Source organism: Petaurus breviceps, unplaced genomic scaffold (assembly GCF_028583685.1).
Source record: "Petaurus breviceps papuanus isolate PSGF00001 unplaced genomic scaffold, PetGlider_PUasm1.0 138, whole genome shotgun sequence".
Taxonomy (NCBI): domain Eukaryota; kingdom Metazoa; phylum Chordata; class Mammalia; order Diprotodontia; family Petauridae; genus Petaurus; species Petaurus breviceps.
The window spans coordinates 22,535,575-22,545,581 of NW_027185694.1; positions in this window are offsets into that span (position 1 = coordinate 22,535,575).

The following is a 10,007-nucleotide window of genomic DNA, read 5'->3' on the forward strand; positions in this document are numbered from 1 at the left end:
TTGTTTGGATTCTGTTGGCTCAGAGTGAGTGTAAATAGCAATTATTTTCTGTTTTGGCCAGAAACCCTGAGGGTCTTCCCCTCCCAGATTGATTTTGTTTTTGACTGGGTAAAAAAAAGTGGCCTTTCTATGCCTCATTTTTTACCTAGCCTTAACCATTGAATTGTCCAAGACAAACTGAGACCTGAGAAAGACCTTTTCACCAATATAGTGACAGTATTGCTTCTCTGTCTGCCACAGTTGCTACCCAAAGGCACTCCTCCATGCCCTTCTACTTCTTTCACTTTGTCACCATCTCATCTTCTTTGTATCTGGTTCTACTCCAGTGCTCCCCACCTCACCTGTTGTGTTCCTTTTGATATATACCCTTGTGGACCCATAGATCAGTCATGTATCTCATTCCAACAAATTTCAGTCATGCCTACAAGGTCAAATTTACTTCTTTGTATTAGTATCTAGTTTATCATGGTTGCTATGTTGTTATCATTAACACACTTGGTGTAATTGTAATTGTGTACTGATCATTACTGATGAGGGAACTAAGGCTGAAAACAGGTCAAGTGCTTATGGTCTTAAAACTACTGAGAGTCAAAGCCAGGGTTGTCTTGTTAGTTCCTTTCTTGGATTTTGTCTTCTGTGAATTTCTGGGTGTTGTAGGACTTATATTATCTTGACTCCTTATATCACCTTGTTAATGGGGTATAAGATCTTCCCTGCCCATTAAGAGGCCTCATGTGGAGCCCATTAAGGGAAGCTTGATTTGGGGAAATTTGCTTGTAGGAAGGCTTTCACACCTTTTGCTAATTTCTAATTAGGCACTGAGTCAAGAGGGTGGTGATGCCTTCTGGCTCTGAGAAGTGAATATATACTCTGAGTTGGTATTTTGCTTTGGGCGCTCACATGAGAAGGATCTTGTAATTTCCTGGTTGAGATTCTGAGTGGCTGTATATTCAGATCTCCTTGACTGCTCACATGTAAAGACTCTCTCTATTCAGGGATATATGTAAAGTGTATAGTTGATTCAGCCAGTCAAAAGCCTTTCTGTTGGTCTTTATTTCTCTACTTGTATTTTCTCTGAAGTTCAGGGTGCTGACTTTTCCCCAGAACTAGTGATTATAATTAAAAAAAGAATATTGATCCCTTAAACAGCTCTCTTTCCTAGTAAAGCAGATCTAAGAACTTGTGCTAGCAGTCATCCAGGGTATGCCAGTGTGGTTGCCACTACAGCTCCATTTACCTGGACTCTGAAGACGCTTCCCTATGCAGCCAAATATGGAAGCTTTCTAGCAAGTGCAGCCACAATGATATACCCTTCATACTTTGCACTAGCTTAGATGGTGATCTCAGAGGTAACATGGTATAGTTAAAAGAACCCTGGACTTGAAACAAATGACCTAGGTTTGAATGCTGCCTTTGTCTAACCTTGGACAAGTCTCTGAACATCTTTTGGCCTCAGTTTCTTCATCTACAGAGGGAAGGGGTTGCAGTAGATGACATTTAAAGTCTTTTCCTGCCCTATAAAATCTATAGATTGTTGTTAAATGTTTCACCGAGCATTTGTATGTATTTTAGTATCAAAATATCTATGCATCCAAGTACAGCAGAGCTCTCCCTTGCCCAATTATATAAAATCGGTGATGGAAGGGGGTTCACCTAGATGATCTCTTAGGTACCTTCCTATCATTCTGAGCTCCGTTTTATTCCTCCATTCTTCATCCCTCCCCTTTCATCCCTTTCCATTCTGACATTGTATGATGTATGTTCTAGAGACCCTTCTGGCTCTGACATTCTGTGTTCTAAGTCCCTTCTGATTCTTCTGTTTAGGGCCATTGCCAGTCTTCTTGATTTATATCTTGCCATTGGATTCCAATGACTTAGGAGGAGAGAGTGAGGCTGATGACTTTGCCCAGCCCTGCCTCACTTAAATCTAATTCCTTTGCAAGTCAAGATATCACCCTCCTCTGGGCAGCTAGGTGGCACTGGTCCTGGAGTCAGGAAGACCTGAGTTCAAATTTGGCCTCAGACACTTAACACTTACTATCCATGTGACCTTGGGCAAGTCACTTAACCCCAATTGCCCTGCCTTCCCCTCTCCAAAAAACAAACAAACAAAAAAAGATATCACCCTCCTAAGGTCATTGGTCCTCTTTGAGAATGAAGGACAAACAACAAACTCTCATATTCTGTGTTCTAAGTCCCCTCCAGATCTCTTATCGTATGTTCTAAAACCCTGTCAGCTCTGATATTCTCTGTCTCCATAATTTAGAAGCTGTTCATATTCTCATAAATTATTTTAAGTTGAGTCCATCTTGTAACTTCCTTCACAAACACCTTCTAGTTTCTTCACATCTCCTCATGGGGGCAGCGTTATCCTCTAGGTTTTAAAGAATATAGCGCTAAGACGTAAAAGGGTCTGTCCATCCAAAGCATGTCTTTACAAAACTGGAACCAGACCCTTGTTTTCTGGCCTTGAGGCAGCAGCCCCTTTGGACTTTCGGATGAAGGAGCAAACTTGCCCCGCCCCCCATTTTAGTTTAATTCTTTCCTTGTGCCCTCTCTACCTTCTCCACTCTCTAGGAAGAAAGAAAGATAGCACTCACAGTGGCTCCCCAAGACCCCCTAGACAAGGTTTCCATAAATAGATCCTGTGCTTCAAGACCTAGCATATAGTAGGTGTTTAATTCATATTTGTTTGAGGTGCATTTAAATAGCACTTTGACCTAGCGTTTTAAGTCGTACAAAGTGCTTTACAAGCATCTAATGGGATTTGTTCCTTATAACCACACCTTGAGATAGATTCTAATGGTATCATTTTACCCATTTTACAGATGAGGAATTGAAATTTTCACCTGTCTGTGGCCACACAGAAAATAAGAGGAAACTAGAATTTGAGGCAGGTCTATTGATTCTTTCTGTAAAACCACTCCAGTTCTCTATATAGACTATTTCTATTTTTTCACTACTATTTAAAACATAATATTTCTAATTAAAAATTAATACTCATATCAAAAAATAAAACAAGGAAGGAGAAAACTACCATTTACTTTCACTCCCTACTTCTCTTTGGTCTTTTCACGAATTGCTTCTTCAGGAATGGAGAAGGGAGATGTTGGCAGATTGGAGTCACTTGCCTTGTGAACAGCACAACCTATTTACTTAATTCAATTCAGTTCATCAGCTAGAATAGAGAGATGGATATTCTAGGTTGAACCTGAATAAAGAAATGAATAATGCTGGTGGAAGACAGAGACTGATTTAACCAACCTAGTTACCTAGTTACCGAGAATAAATATTTCATTTACAAAGCTATATCCCTTGTACCTACTTCCTCTCTCATTCATTTCTCAGCTTCTTGTAATTTGGCTTTTGATCCTATCACACAAATAAAAGAGCTCTCTTCAAGGCAATCTTTGTGTTCAAGGCTCATTGTGTTGCCCAGATAGATCTGGGAAAATGTTGATTCTTTCCTGTTGTCAAGACAGGTGATATGGAAATTGATGTCTCATTGACCAAGATTGGGTGACCAGAGTCAAATACCCCCAAACCTTCTCTTATGTAATAACTAAAATAGCTTATCTCAATCATCATTCTTCCTGACCTCACTATAACTGGACACATATAAAAATGGACACAGTTAACCATCCCCTCTTCTTGGGTACTCTCTTCTCCCTTGGCTTTTAAAATTCTGCTCTCGTTTGATTCTGTTTCTTTCCTGGATCATTACCTATGTTTCACCCCCTACTGTAGATGTTCCCCAAGACTCTATCAGAAAACTTGTTTTCTTCTCTCCCTATACTTAGTGGTCTCATTAGCTCCCATGGTTCAATTATCATCTCTTTGAAGATGATTCCTAGTTCTCTATGTCTGGCCTAATTTTTCTCCTGAGCTCTAGTTCCACATTGCCAATGGTTGGTTATCTACAAATGTATGTATCTCAAACTTAACATGCCTGAAATAGAATTCATTATCTTACCTCTACCCCCAATCCACCACCTTTTCTAACTTTCCTATTTTTGCTGAGGGAAACTGTGCTGAGATTAGGTTTCTCCCATTTTCTGCAACAAGGATTAGTTTTCCCTAAAAGGCAACAAAGCTGTCCCTGGGACTTGATTGGCCCCTTTATCCTTGACACAACTTCCTGGTCACCTAAAGGTATAAAAAGTTCTGCCCACCACTTTACCACTCTCTCAGGCTACTATCATCTCTGAAGTCATGTGGTTCCCCCTCTGGGAAATTCTTCCGTACTCTGCCAATTCCTTGCCAGAAGATTTTCTTTATGTCCTGAACCGTTCTAATAATACTGTGAAAAATTATTTTTCTTAGTAATCATTATTTTGGAGACTCAGAGCTTCCCCTCATCCCCCTTTCTTCCAAAGTTCAATTTCTTCTTCTGAAGGACATTAAGATTTAATCTAATGGGTCTATTCCTGCTCATTGTGTTGCTCAGACAGGTCTGGGAAAATGTTCATTCCTCCCTGTTGTCATGACAGGTGAAATGGAAATTGATGTCTCTTTGACCAAGATTGGGTGACCTGAGTCAAATACCCCCAAACCCTGATTTGTACTATAGCCCACCTCCCAGTGTATTGACCAGTCGAAGTTGATTGGCACCCCTTGGGAACACCTACTCTTCATAGGATACATAACTATGTACTCCAACCCCCAAATTGAACCAGTCTGGACTGCAACTCCCATGCAATATATGCATGTCACCAACTTGAGGGAAATTAAAAACATGGACACAACCTAATTTTGTTTGTCTTTTCTTAGAACAAACTCAGAGAGGCTGACAGTAGTGATGTCATAACTTTTGTATAAATAGTCTCTAAATCATGTTTTAATTTGCTCTATCTGGCTTCATTTCTCTCATCTCCTTGGCTATTAATAGCAATGGCAAATGATACCTATAAGGTATGGCTAGCTGCTTAGTGTCTAAAAGAAATTAACTTTTATCTTAAGAAGGCCAGAAGTAGTTACCTTTCAGTGCTTCATTTTTTAGCAGATTTATAACTTCTCTCTCTTGAAGAGGTTCAGTAGTCTTGGATTAGAAGATAACTGAGATTCTTTTGATTTTGTATGGGAATTATTTATTTCTGGAAATCCTGCTGAACTAGTTTGTGACAATGTGTTTGTTTATTAGGTTTTACTTGTGGTTATTTTAGGCAATCAGATTCAGAAAAAAAAATTTTTGAAAGAGGTTCTTAAAATCAACACACCCTTTTTTGTTGACTGATATGAATTCACCTCTTCTTTTCCTCCACTCTTTGTTAGGACTAACAAATAATGAAGTGCTCAAAGTGTAGAAGCAGCAGGAGAGAGATCACTATCTGATTTCTTCAAACTGTATCACTAGATTTTGCATAATTGACATTTCCTTATTCCTTTTAAGTGTTTGTTAACTTTTTTTCTCCTTCTGTCACCCCTCTTCCAAATCCTCACTGAACTCTAATTAAATTTCTAAAATGCAATGTTTTTCCAAGTAATGGTCGATATCTGTTGTGGGGGCTAGGCAGACTCCCAAGGATGTAATTAAAACAGAGGCCATAGATCTTTAAATAGGTGTTTGATGATAGTTGTTTGAGCTTGTAATGTTTTTTCACATTATTTGGTTTTTTTCAATTACATGTAAAGACTATTTTTTAACATTTATTTTTTCCAAAATTTTGAGTTCCAAATTTTCTCCTTCCTCCCTCCCCTGCCCTCCCCTCTTCCTAAAACAGGAAGCAATTTGATATATGTTATAGATGTGCAATCATGTAAAATATAGTTCCATCTTAGTTATATTGCAAAAGAAGAAACAGAACAAAAGGAAAAAAAAACATGAAAAAATAAAGAAAGTCAAAATAGTATGCTTCAATCTGTATTTGGAGTCCACCAGAGTCCTTCTCTGTATATGAATAGCATTTTCCATCATGAGTCTTTTATAATTGTCTTGGATCATTATATTGCTGAGGAGAGCTAAATCATTCATAGTTGATTATTACACAGTGCTGCTATTACTGGTATGACATTCTCCTGGTTCTGCTCATTTCACTTTGCATCAGTTCATTTAAGTCTTTCCAAGTTTGTCTGAAAACTTCCTGTCTAAGCTTATAATTAATGGAATACAAAACCAAAAATTTTAATTGGAAAAAATAAACATAAAAGCAATGTAGAATGTAAGCACGTTGAGGGCAGGAAATGACTTATTTTTGTCTTTGTATCCCCAGAATCTAACGGCACTTTCTAGGTGTTCCATACTTGGTAGTTGAATTGAATCGTTGATGGTGGTTCTAGGGACAAAGTGAACCAACCTCCTCTATTTCCCTCTATTGATTCCCTAGGTCTTTAAGAGCAATTACAATACCAAAAGGGAGGCTGAAGTTATAGAACAGGTGATTGATGGTGGGGTGGCGATGGTGAAGGAAGTGATTAATGTGTTCAAGATAATACTCCTGATGTGGATGGAGTATTCATTGGTGTGGTGATGCCATGTGGATTTTGTGGCATCATGAGAACCCACAGAACCACTAGTAAAAGGTGAAGAGATATTTTACCTCTTTTGGTAAGAGTGAAAAAACAGGTCCAGTGACTTGTCTGAGATAGTGAGATTCACCAGCAGAGCTAGCACATCCTGGTCTCCTGACCATAGTCCTCTTTCCATGAAATCGCGCCACTTTGGTATTCTGTTAATCTTAAACTATATAGCTAATAAACAGAAATGGGCTTGTTTTTATTGATTAGGTAGTATGTATAGGCAATTGTTGAACAGAAAAGATGCTTTTAGTATTTAAAAAATACTTAGTAGGACAGTGGCCCAGTATGAAGAGCTCTGGTTCATGAATCAGGAAGATCTGAGTTCAAATCCACATAGTATTTAATCTTATATCAAATTCAGTCTTATTAGCTGGGTGACCCTGGGTAAGTCACTTAATCACTCTTGGTGTCAATTTTCTCATCTGTAAAATGGGGATTATAATAACACCTATATCCTAGGGTAGTTGTGAGGATAAAATGGCATGTTTTTGTAAAAGTGTTTGTAACAGTAAAGTACTACATAAATACTAGTTAATAAATACTTAAAAGGAATAAAGAAATGTCAATTATGCAAAATCCAGTGATACAGTTTGAAAAAATCAGATATGTGATCTGTCTCCTGCTGCTTCTACACTTTGAACACTTCATTATTTGTTAGTCCTATCAAAGAGTGGAGGAAAAGAAGAGGTGAATTCATATCAGTCAACAAAGAAGGGTATGTGGCAAAGAATTGGAAATTAAGGGGGTGCCCATCAACTGGGGAATGGCTGAACAGGTGGTATATGCATGTTATGGAATACTATTGTGCTATAAGAAACGAGGAGCAGATGGACTTCATATTTACCTGGAGAGGCTTATACGAACTGGTGCTGAGTGAGAAGAGTAGAACCAGGAGACATTTGTACACAATTACAGACACAACGTATGTGTAATGACCAACTTTGATAGACTGGACTCTTCTCAGCAATGCAGTGATATAAGTCAATCCCAAAAGACTCATGATGGAGAGAAATGTGTGCATCCAGAGAAAGAACTGAGTTTATATCCAGATGGAAGCAAAATACCTGATCTTTTTCCTTTTCTTATTTGGTTTTATGTCCTTTTTACCATTTTTCATTCCATCTGATACAATCTGTCTTTATAACCTGACTAATGTATAATGTGAAAGTATTTACAGATCCTATGCTTGAATGCATGCCACCATGGGGGAGAGGGGAGGGAAGGAGACAAAATGTGAAACTCAAGGAATTGTGGAATTGAATCTTGTAAACTTAAAGTAAACAAACAAATTTTCAAAAAAAAAAGGGTATGTTGATTTTATTAACTTCTCTTTCAACAATTTTTTTTCTGAATCTGATTGCCTAAAATAACCACAAGTAAAACCTAATAAATAAACACAAACTAGTTTAGCAGGATTTCCAGAAATAAGTAATTCCCATACAATACAATTATTTAAAATATGAAAACGTAATGTTTCTTTCCTTCTTCTTGTTGGACAATGACCTCTCTCCCTCCACTTTCTTTCAGATTGTACTTTAGCACATTTCCACTAGACAAACCTGTTGATGCACATTAATATAGTTAATAATATAATCTGAGGATAAGGTTTGCTAACTTGTCCAATAGTAGACTATCCTGTTTGAAAAGCCAAGAAGAATTTTGTTTTTAGTTTTGTTATTATGGATTTTTAGAAAGAAATCAGACACCATATTTGGCTTGTGAAATACTTTTATGCTCCAGCCATTATTTTATAATCTTTTGTTTATTCAGCAGGTATTTGTTGAGTACTTGAAATATGCATACCCAGCATTACCCTGGGTATGAAGACATATGAAACATAGTCCTTGATCTTGAGGCTTATTGATCTTGAGGCTAGGTTAGGAGATACTTATCTTGAAACTATGGAGGTAGGCAATGCTATCTGCATTTCTCAGGTGAGGAATCTGATGTTCAAAGAGGTCAGGTGGGAGAGCCAGAAATCAGACCCTGGTTTGTTGACTCCAAGTCTAACTTTCTTTGCGTTATACCACAGCAGTGTGTGATAAATGCCTTATGACTTAAGTGGCACAAGCATCATACCATAGGAGTTCAGAAAAAGGAGAGATCACTTCCAACCAGGGATGAAAGGGCAGGGCAGGGATTTTTTTTTTAAAGCATCTTCTAGGAAGTGGCATTGAGTTGTGCCTAAATGGATGCTGATAGGGTGGTGTGTGTTGTATTGTGGGAGAGGTTATTCCAGGCAGGAGAAATAGCAAGAATGAAGACCCAGACAGAGGCAAGGAAGTATGGAGCATTTTTGAGGAATGGTAAATTGTATAAATTGTCTAAAACATAAGGTTAGTGTGGGAGATGAGTCAGGAAAGGTTAAGATGTTGGAGGGTGGTAAGTAAAAGGTGGTTATGGAGTTTAGACTTTGTTTGCAATAGAGCAAACATTTAATTAGTGATACTAAGTGCAGACACTATGCTAAGCACTGGGGGGAAATTAAAAACCAGAACAATAAGGAGCCACGGATGGATTTTGAACAAGAGACTGAAATACAGGGAGTGGTGCTTTAGAAAGATGAACACATGACAGTGTGTGCAGGGCATACTGGAAAGAGAGGCTTGAGGAAAGAAGACCATTTAAGAGGCTATTGCCAAACAGGACCATTACCTAACTGGTTACTCAACTAGGGATTCTATTTTCTTCCTCTGGGGAGGGTGGAGTCAAGATGTCAGAGTAGAAGCAGGACCTCCCCACTGCTCCAGCTTCCACCTTCCCCAATCCATGTAAAAAGCGGACTCTGAACAAACTTTGGAGCTGCAGAACCCACAAAATGACACAGAGAAGCTAACCTCCCACTGAGGACAGCCCGGCAGGCCCGCAGCAAGGGGCCAGAACAGTGCTCTGGGAGCCAAGCCCAGCCCCACAACGAGGCTTTAGCCTCAGGGCGGGCCTGACCAGCCTCTGGCCTGAGGGACTCCAGATCAGCAGCAGCTGTGGCCATTTCCAGATTTATCAATACATAGATTCGAAGGACAAAGTGAGAGGTCAGTGCAGTCTGGACTTTGGGACCCAATAAGTGGGAGTGCATTCATTTTTGCCCCTGGGGCAAGAAGCCTGAGATGTCCAGCACAGCCAGCCAGCACCACGTGGCAGCTTCAGCTCCTGGCCTGCAGAATGTAGGGGGACCAAGCACCAGCCTGAGGGGAATCGCTCTTGCTTTAATCTGCTTGGATCTGGATTGCAGTCTAGGGTGGAGGTTCTGGGGTGTGTGTCCAGCTTGCCAGAGTGTGTAGAGGCCTCAAAGAGGGCACCCATCTAATACCTCCGGCAGCCGAGAAAACCCCAGCGTTTGGGAAGAAAGCTTCCCAGTCTGGTGGCAGAGTCCTACTGTGGCAAAAAGCCCAGGGGTCAAGTGACTGAGGGGCGACATGACCAAGCAAAGGAAACAAAGCAAACAGAAGATTTCAACGTTACACTCCTATTTTGGGGACAAAAAGGAGCAA